This window comes from Pelecanus crispus, chromosome 1 (genome assembly GCF_030463565.1).
Source record: "Pelecanus crispus isolate bPelCri1 chromosome 1, bPelCri1.pri, whole genome shotgun sequence".
Taxonomy (NCBI): Eukaryota; Metazoa; Chordata; class Aves; order Pelecaniformes; family Pelecanidae; genus Pelecanus; species Pelecanus crispus.
In genome coordinates this window covers 126130609-126139602 of record NC_134643.1, presented here as the reverse complement: position 1 = coordinate 126139602, position 8994 = coordinate 126130609, and the positions used below count along the sequence as shown (strand labels likewise).

At 39.4% G+C, this 8994-nt stretch overlaps 1 protein-coding gene across 3 annotated transcripts in view; it reads left to right on the top strand.

Annotated features, from left to right (window-relative positions):
- Positions 1–4754: 4754 nt before the first annotated feature.
- DSCAM (DS cell adhesion molecule) overlaps positions 4755–8994 on the top strand; it is a 435274-nt gene continuing 431034 nt past the window's right edge. For 2 of the 3 annotated variants that reach the window (XM_075710780.1, XM_075710791.1), the window contains exon 1: positions 4755–4785. The gene's annotated coding sequence lies outside the window, so the exon portion shown is untranslated. Of the gene's footprint in view, positions 4786–7717; positions 7776–8994 lie in introns of those variants that run through there. The other variant, XM_075710770.1, reaches the window with a different exon arrangement.

The window sequence follows — 8994 nt, the reverse complement described above, 5'->3', positions numbered from 1 at the left end:
TAAATCACTTGCAGTTAAGCTTGAGATGAAAGGGAAAGAATCACAGAAGGGAGGTGGGGGGCAGTAAACTTATGCTTCCTGAATGGAAATGCTCTTATACCACAATATTGTATGGTGTGTGGTGCAAATCACGCGCCACACTAATACTACATTTTGTCCTTGATGTGGTGGTGGTGGTGGCTTGGGACCATTAAGACTAGAGGTTCTGTTCAACATTTCTTAATTAGGAAATACAGTAGAGTTCAGTAGTATTAGTCTCTTTAGTAGTGTCTGGAAGAACTCTGTTTTTCAGACAGCACTGCAGAGGTTGCTCTGCTTATCCCCATGCTCTGCTTATCCCCAAGGCCCTGGTGGGCAGATTTTGCATTTTCCTTTAGCAGGGACTAACAAGTGAGCAAAACAGTGTCTATGTTGGAAATAGTGTACCACCAAAGCTTTGACCTAATTCTTCCTGCATTTTCTTTTAACACCAATGTATTTAGCAATGTTCCTCTGTGACTTCTTACAGTAAGACCTTATGCCGCATATGCCAATGCCTGTCAGCATGTGTTTCAGATTCTCATGCTTGCTTCTACTTACTGGTTGAGATCACTGATGGTGTCCGGGTAGAAGCTGTGCAGGTTCAGCCAAACCTCCATTCTTATTTTTCTTTTGGGGCAATGTTTTTTCTCCCAATGCTGAGTCCATCCAAGGAAAACATACTTTTCCCCCCAAGTGTCTGAGCATAGAGGGGGAGTGGGATACAGCTAGGCATCATCCAGATCTTTCACTCTGTTTTCCTTCTCCTTTCTCTGCTTTCATAGTTTTGGGATAGAGCTTTCTGTGGTACACGTTCAACCCTGCTTTGGATTTACAGAAACTTTTAACAGAGTCAGCTTTCAGCTATGATAACAAAGATTGCTTCCAGGTTGTAGACTCAGGAGCCCAATAAATTTGTAATTGTTACTACTGAGAGCTCTTGAAGATTTCTTGAGGAATTGAGAGGAACTAGCTGACTTAGATTTTGTGGGCCACTGTTGAGGATACTCAGTAATAAACATGATGTGGAATAACAGAACTGAGAGGTCAGGGTTTACAAATCTCCTGACATCTTGGGTTTTTTTCCTTCTCTAGTTTCCTATAGCTTGGTGGTTGGAAGGCTTGCTTGGTCTAGGTGGGCGACTAACTCTGGCAGTAGGGGTCACTCACTCACTGCAAGTGGAGGTCACCCACATGAAGAATCAGAGAATAAGCATCCATCCCAGAAGGGTGTTCTGGCTGTTTTCTGCATCCAGATTAAAGATCTTGCAGGGTCTAGCTTGTGTGAGTATTAGAGCATTCACCTGGGATGTAGGAAAGATGACAGAGAAATACCTGACTGTGGGACTCATAATGTAGCTGACTGCTCTGGTCTAAAATATACCCTCGTATAATTTTGTGAAGCATCTTGCCACTTAATTACTTTCACTGAAAATTTTGATCTGTTTTACTTTCATCTTTGTGTGGAAGAGAACTTTGAAATTTTGACTCTTTCCTGCACAGGTCCAATGAGAAATATGGTAGCCTTTGCTGTTGTTTAGTTGTAAAACTCTGTTGTCCTGTTAGGATGTGAAGTAGGTGGCCAGCAGGACAATATAAGAAAGCATTAGGGCAGCTGCAGCATTTGCAGACAAGCCCCAGACTGAAAGCTGTTAGATCTCAGACAATGAATCCTTGTAAATAATGACTCTGTTTATGGAAAAAGTGGCAATTTTGTAAATCAGTCAAAAGAAAAGCTATACAAATATTGATTAATTCAAATTTTCAGAACTCTGTGACACAGCTAATTATCTTTATTTCTCTTGCTCATGAAATATTTTTGTGAGGCAAAAATAAATCCAAGGGTCTTCTCTCATTTCTGTCTGATTGCTTTTGGTGTTCTTGCAATGTCTTCTTTATGATAGGAATGAGTGGAATTGAGCTTATGCATTGGCTCTTGCTTCAAGAAGCAAAGATGTACATTTTTTTGCACCCAAGTTGACAATTATTTATTTGTCTTGTTTTTCAGTTTATATTTGCTTAAACAAGGGAAAAGAACCTTACCTACACATCTTACTCTGGTAGTTTTGAAGCCCAAACTGGAAGGCCTACCCCACATGAGTATCTACCCTTTCATTCAATCCATTATTAAACACACAATTAAAAGTAAGCGTTTAAATCACAAACAGATTATTTCTTTTTAGCTGATTAAGGGCTTCCATCACTTGAATCTATTGCATTTGCCACTTAGCATTTCTCTGTGCACTCAGGTCTCTACAGTGCACTCCACCAAAACCAACACTTCTCTCCCTTCCAGAGATGCAAGTCATTTGTGAGTTCTGCTTTCTTATATGGTTTCACCTGAAGATCTTTTCTTTTAATTGTGGAAGCCTGTTTTGATTTAATGGAATTTTCTGTCCTCTGAGAATGATAATGTAATACTGCATGCTTTTTTCTGTAGTGATCATTCTTTTGTAGGCAAAAACAATTGCATACTTAATTATCCTCATTAGTGGTTCTGATTTTGAAACTGATTCAAATGAATACCCCTTTGGAATAAAAGGTTGAGCACTGGTACATTGAAACAGAGTAGCAATTTGAAAAAGCATAATTTTTTTTTTTTTCCCTTTTGGTGGACATGTTGTAATTTTATACCGTTTAGCTCTGAAATACTGGCTACCATTATGCAACAGACTACATGGGAAGCAGTTCTTCATTGGGAGATTATATACCGTGGAAAGAATTTTGGCTTTCTGAATGATACCAATTACACAATCATATACATTAAATAAGTGCAAAAACTAACCAGCTCACCCGTACTTGCTGTAGACTATAGTCTTCTTTTTGATTCCCCCCTCCCCATTGCTTTGTACTGCAATATTGACAACAAAAAGTCAAACATCCTAGCAATGCTTTTTACTTCAAATTTTTATTTTACCATAAATTAAGCCAAGTCTCTGGGATGACCACTCAAAGTAGGCACCTGCTAGAATGAAGTTAGTGTGTAACTAAATTTCTTTGTACAGGATAATTTTGGAATGTTACATTTTGCAAATGAATACTCTCCTGATTCCCTCAGAGCCTTTCTTTATATGAGGAAGACATAAATAATTGATAATGGGTCTGTTCTGGTCTTCCTCCAGGCTCTCCATCCCAGCTATATTGCTAAACCTTTCTTGTTCCCTTATGCTCTCCCCTCAGAAGGCGGGAGAAGGAGGAGGTCCATGGGCAGAGGGAAGGCCTCTGCCTGCAACTTCCCCTTATCTCCTTATTCCCAGATGCCATCTTCCCCATCACCTCTCTCCTGGGGAACCCTCTGCCACTGTTCCTGGATGTCAAGTCTGGGAGGAATGCCTGGCAGGGAGCAATTGGGATTTGCTTTGTCATCTGGCTTCATCAGAGTCTCTGATAGCCACCACAAAGAGAAAGCAAGGAGCATTTTGGTCAAATTCAGAGATATTGGGTTTCAAAGTGCCACTCTGAGGTGCACTGGGCCTCTGCCCTTTCCCCACACTGATTGAGGCCCCTGCAGGTGCTGGGGCTCACTTCAAGCCCAGCAGGTCAGCCTGTCAAGGACGACTAGCAGCTCACCCATGCAAAGCTCACATTTGGACAAGTTAGCAATTTCTAATTGAAAAATTGGTGAAAAAGATCCTTCACACTTTTGCTTATTCACTGTTTAGGAGGCCTCTGCAAGAAGTGTCACAAAAATTTGTTTTGTCAGAGCAATGGATGCTTCAGCATTTGTTGCTGGAAGACATATTTTTCTGGGGGAAAAGAAAAAAGGTTTTTCTGCCCATTGTTCGCATGAACAACTGTGATCTGACCAGGGCAGAGCTGTCTTCCTTTTTTTAGATGACAACTGCAGACAAAAAATTGGGCTTTTCTTTTCTGCTTTTCTCAGCAGTTTACAAGAAAGTAACATTGATCAAGGAGATCAAACTGGCTGATAGCAAACAAATGTTTTTCCCTTGACTCCATTGTTGACTTGACTTAAAACTCTTTTGGGTGGTGGTGTTTAATTTTATTTTTACTAGTGCAGTAGTTTAATATAGCCATCTCTTTGTTAATTATATTTGTAATCTCAAATCAGTTTGTGCAATTGATTTCATTTTGTTTCCTATATTAAAGATGTTTTGTGTTTATTTTAGCATTCTCTTATAATTTTTCTTTAGTGTTGTTTTCTCTTCTCTTTGTTCTTTTAGTTCCTTTTAGTAAGAATTACTTTGGAGTCTGGTCAGAGCATCTTTACCCAGTGCTGTTTTCCTGTTCCCTGTTCTTAAAGATACCTATCTTGCCTCCACCTGAAACTTATTCCTTGTGTGAGTTGTCTTTTACCCTCCCTCCCCTCAAATAGTGAGGAATTTCGATCCTTATCGATTTAGAGGGGTATATGAAATTTCTGTCCGGAGTCAGAATCAAAGCCAAAATTGTAAAAGGGCATTCATTTTACCTTTACTCCAATAAAATTTACAATATTTATCAACCTTATATGTTAGTCATTAGATAAAACCCCTAGAGGGAGACATGATCACAGATGGATTATTGTGATGCCTCATCACTCTGATCTTTTCACAATAGCTGAAGTAATTTCTCTGGGTCACTTTGCATAGCCTGTTACTTGATAAATGAGTAGTGATAACAACATTATTGTTTTTAGGTGTCTAATCAGTTTTCTTTTAAAATAAGGGCCTTTTTTTTAATTTGGCAAGGGGAGACGTATTGGAGGAAAGGAGAAAAGGTCTATCTAGCTGCTTGCTCTTTTTGTTTTTTTAAATCTCAGTCATGGTGATATATTGTGGCATCTTGGGGCAGGGGGGGTGGTGGGGAGAATCATCCTAAACAGTGACATAGCTTGCTAGCATTGCACCTTACCACCCACCCAGACTGTCTTTCTCTGTTTGCGTTCTGCACCGAGTAATCTGCATATTTGTGATTGCATTTGTAATGCTTCTACTACTGGTTTGAAAGGCACAGCAATGCACTCTGAAATGTTTCATTTATCAGTTCTCTGTCTGTGTTTATGCAAAGAAGATTATCCTAGCATACTGTATTGTTTGGATGTCGACAGGGTAATTAACCTGTAGTATGATCCTGTTAATTCAGTTTCCTTAAACATAATTTATTGTTTAGATGTCTTCAGCCATTTTCTTACAAATATTTTTTGGGTTGGGTTTTTTTTGATTGCTTTTTACATGAATTCCATTAAATTGGCTTACAAAATACTTGTCTTTCACCTTACAGTGAATAATCAATGTTTTATTTTCTGCTGGTAATGAGGATTTCAATATTTTTCACTCACCATATGGAAAATGGGGCTTAAATTCTGTTCTTCAAATTTCTCAATTGTTTTGTTATATTTGGGTCCCAAAATTTCACAGAGAAATTAAACCTCTGAAAAGCAAATGCATATTTTAGTAATGCCAAGTGAAATATCCTCCTGTAGATGTGCATACTTGTTTCTTATCTTTAAATAAAGCAAGATGAAAGGGCATTCAAAGAAAGGATAAACTCTACCTAATAGCCATATGTTTTTAAGGGTTATGATCAAGATGATGTTTTCTTGCCTGCTTGCTACTGTGATTTCAGGCCAAAGAAAAAGGAGCTGTCTCGCTGATACTGGATCTCTCATGAGATATGGAATCCTGAGGAGTTCCTTTTAAAAATCCCTCCTTGAGTGTTAGCATCCTTCTGACTTCCACTAGTCCTGTTCTTTCTTTTCCTTCCATTTTGGCAGATAATCTCTCTTCTGCCTCTCTTCCTCCCCTCCCTCCACCCTCTTTTGGGGGTGAAGGGGATCATCTTTGTCTTTTTTGCTATGATTCTACTATTTCTATTTATGTGTCACCTTCCCCACCAAAACAAAAACAAGACCACAAAAAAAGCCTTGTTTTTAATTTTTCTGAAACGTGGAGATGTATTGTGGAATTGCTGGTGTGAGGACTGGCAAAGGCTGTGATGCTTTTAGGCTAATGCATATGCCAGACAGACTGGCCTCACAGTAGAAAGACCTGTAACTGCAGACAACAAACATCCACCCAGAAGCTAAAAATACTGGGGCAGCTGTGCTAGCCTTCTCCAGTTAACTGAGGTCTTCAAGAAAGATGGAGAGTTGTCCTAATCTTGGTGTAACAGGCGGAGATGAAGGACCAAGTGAAGTGAATATTTTGCCCCATCAAAGTGGGGTCTAAACTGCCTTTAGGCTGTGTTTGTTGTCCTCCATTAGCTGTGCAGGAGGCTCAGAAAAACTGCTCTCCTAACCTAGGCAAAATGTCTGGGGTGTCTCAGGAAAAGGCATCATCCAGAAGGCACACAGGCTGTTGCTACTTTTTTGTTTTTCTTAAACTTTGAGTGGAGCTTGATGCGTTGATGAGACTACCTGGATTTCTAGTGACTTAACTGCTCAAGGGACTGTGTCTCGTTCTGCTTTGCTTCTGCTTTATGTGGCTGAGAAGATGCCTGTAGCAAATTTTCCCAACTGTCAGCTTTTGCTGGAGTGTGTTGTCCCGTCATGGTACAAAGAGATCCCAGGCTTCTACCATTCCAAGCACAGACTGCAGGAGTCAGAACTAGGAAGGAGCTTTCTGAGAAAGGAGTGCTCTTGGATCACTGATTTCCAACAGAAGCAAAGTTTAGACTTTATTCTATACTGTAGTTTTTTATTTTTACTTTTTATGTTTTTATTGTACTCCTTGGGTTTGCTTCTAGGTTTCTTGTGCTTACGTTGCTGGTATTTAACAATAAGAAATTCTTAAATTTTAAGGTGACACCTTATACAATCTATTTAAATCTAAAGAAAAGGCTTGATTGTTGCCCAGTTCGTCAATCGCAATGTCACTGAGGAGAAAAGGAGAGGAAATATTAATGTCCAGGTCTGTGGCAAACCTGAAGTTCCACTGTAAGACAGTTAAGGTTGTTGCTATAAACCTGCTATAGTGCAGGAGAGAAGTCAATAGCTTAATTACATAATTTATCTTTTCTACTTTGATTTTTATTTTATCTAAATAATCTCAGTCGTCTCTTTGCTCCAGACGTTCACTTTGATTCATATCTTTTATTTTATCCATATAAATATTTCATGCTGGATATGATTAATCAAAAAGATGAGAAATAATTTTCCCTTTGTTTTGAAATTGTTATTCATTTAAAACCAAACTTTCCCCTTGCATAAGCGTTACAGGAATAGTATTTAGCCTTTGAAAAGGACAGGGAAGGTAATTTAAATATAAGTATCAATTAATTGTTCAGAGACATTTTATTAATATTTTTGAATATGTTGGGTTGTCTGTTGCCCAAAGGTATTTCAGTTCTTTCAAGAACTGAAGAGAAAACTGGGGCTTCAAGTGGTCAATTACAGAATATAGAAAGAGGGCTTTGGAATAATATGAGGCACAAAAAGCTAGCTTCAAAAATCATAAATGTGTTACTTAAACTTACTAAAAGATGAAAGAGAATGTGATGAAAAGGAAATGCACACCACCAAGCCTCTGAATTATGTTCTGGCACCGAGTTAAACTGATACAATTTTTCTTATGTTACATGCAAACTCCGTGAAAGTTTTAACTCTTGGAGCCATTACAGTAAAGGTTCTTAAAGGTGAAACAGTCTGAAGTGGGACATAGAGAATGGTGGAGGAAGGGAAGAGGAGGATCTCCCTTGGACAGATAGTTTCATGGTTTGCCTTTGCATGTCTTCTTTCATCTTTTCGTTGCAGCTGATGCTGATCCCTCCAGGACATGAGATCCTACACAGAGCAAGCCCAAGCCTGATCCAGTATGGTGGTTTAAATGTAGCATCTTCTCTCTTATGTCTTAGTGACACCTCCTGCCCATTAAACAGGAGGATTGTGAAGCACCAGTTTTACCCTGTTTTGTCTTGTGTAATATACAATGAAGTATTGACAAATGACACCCTTATAGGCAGAAATGTCAGAAGTGTTTTTTGCTAGGCCCTTATAGAAGACCTTGAAGTGCATAGCATGTATATGTGTAGGAGCTGCAGCACCCTGGAGACCTGGAGTAAGGAGTGACATGCCAGAAGAGACAAAGTACAAACCAAAAAAGTGAGTCTAGTCTTAGCTATGCCAATAGGTACAGGTATAGCAAATGCAAAGCCCAGCCTAGATCTTAATCATAGAATCGTTTAGGTTGGAAAAGACCTTTAAGATCATCCAGTCCAACCATTAACCTACACTACCAAGTCTACTCTAAGCCAATCAAGGGTAGACTAGACTAAACCATGTCCCAAAGTGCCACATCTACCCGTTTTTTGAACACTTCCAGGGATGGTGACTCCACCACCTCTCTGGGCAGCCTGTTCCAATTCTTGACCACCCTTTCCGTAAAGAAATTTTATACCTATCTCTGTCCAGTCTGGTTACATCTACAGTGCTCAGAGCTATACAGTGCTCAGTCTCACTTTCTGTTTCTGAGTGTGATCGACTTGTAGCCCCACTGACTAGCTTGTCGTGAGGTAAGCCAGTTTACATGACAGGAGATTTCTCAAGTGCTAAAAGAAATTTTGTCTAGCTAACATATTCAGCACTCTGCTAGGCACAACATGGCAGTGCTGTTTCCCCTGAAAAACAGGAGAAATTTCCTTGGCTATTATACTTTGTCAGTTCCCCTTACTGCTTCAAGTAGTTGAGTCTAAGGAATTTTGACTAAACTTGCAAAAATTGTATCCCTCCTTCCCTCCCTCCTTCCCATTCTTGTATGAGTAAGATAATGGTATCTATTTAGCCTAAGATTCAGTAAGTATCTCTTGTCCTGTGTCTATTGATCCAATAAACTGTTTATGTGCTCCTTTAACCACACAGTTAAGGGCATAGGTCTTTGCCTCATTGTCCTGGAGTGCTTGCAGATGCAGACTGTTTGTCCCCTTGTCATTTCAGTTGGGCCGTCCACTGAGTGCTGCTGAGGTGCGGGCTTCCTCCTGTTTCCCTCAAGTATTACTGGTTTCAGTAATAAATATACCGTATTCAGGAGGAATCTTTGA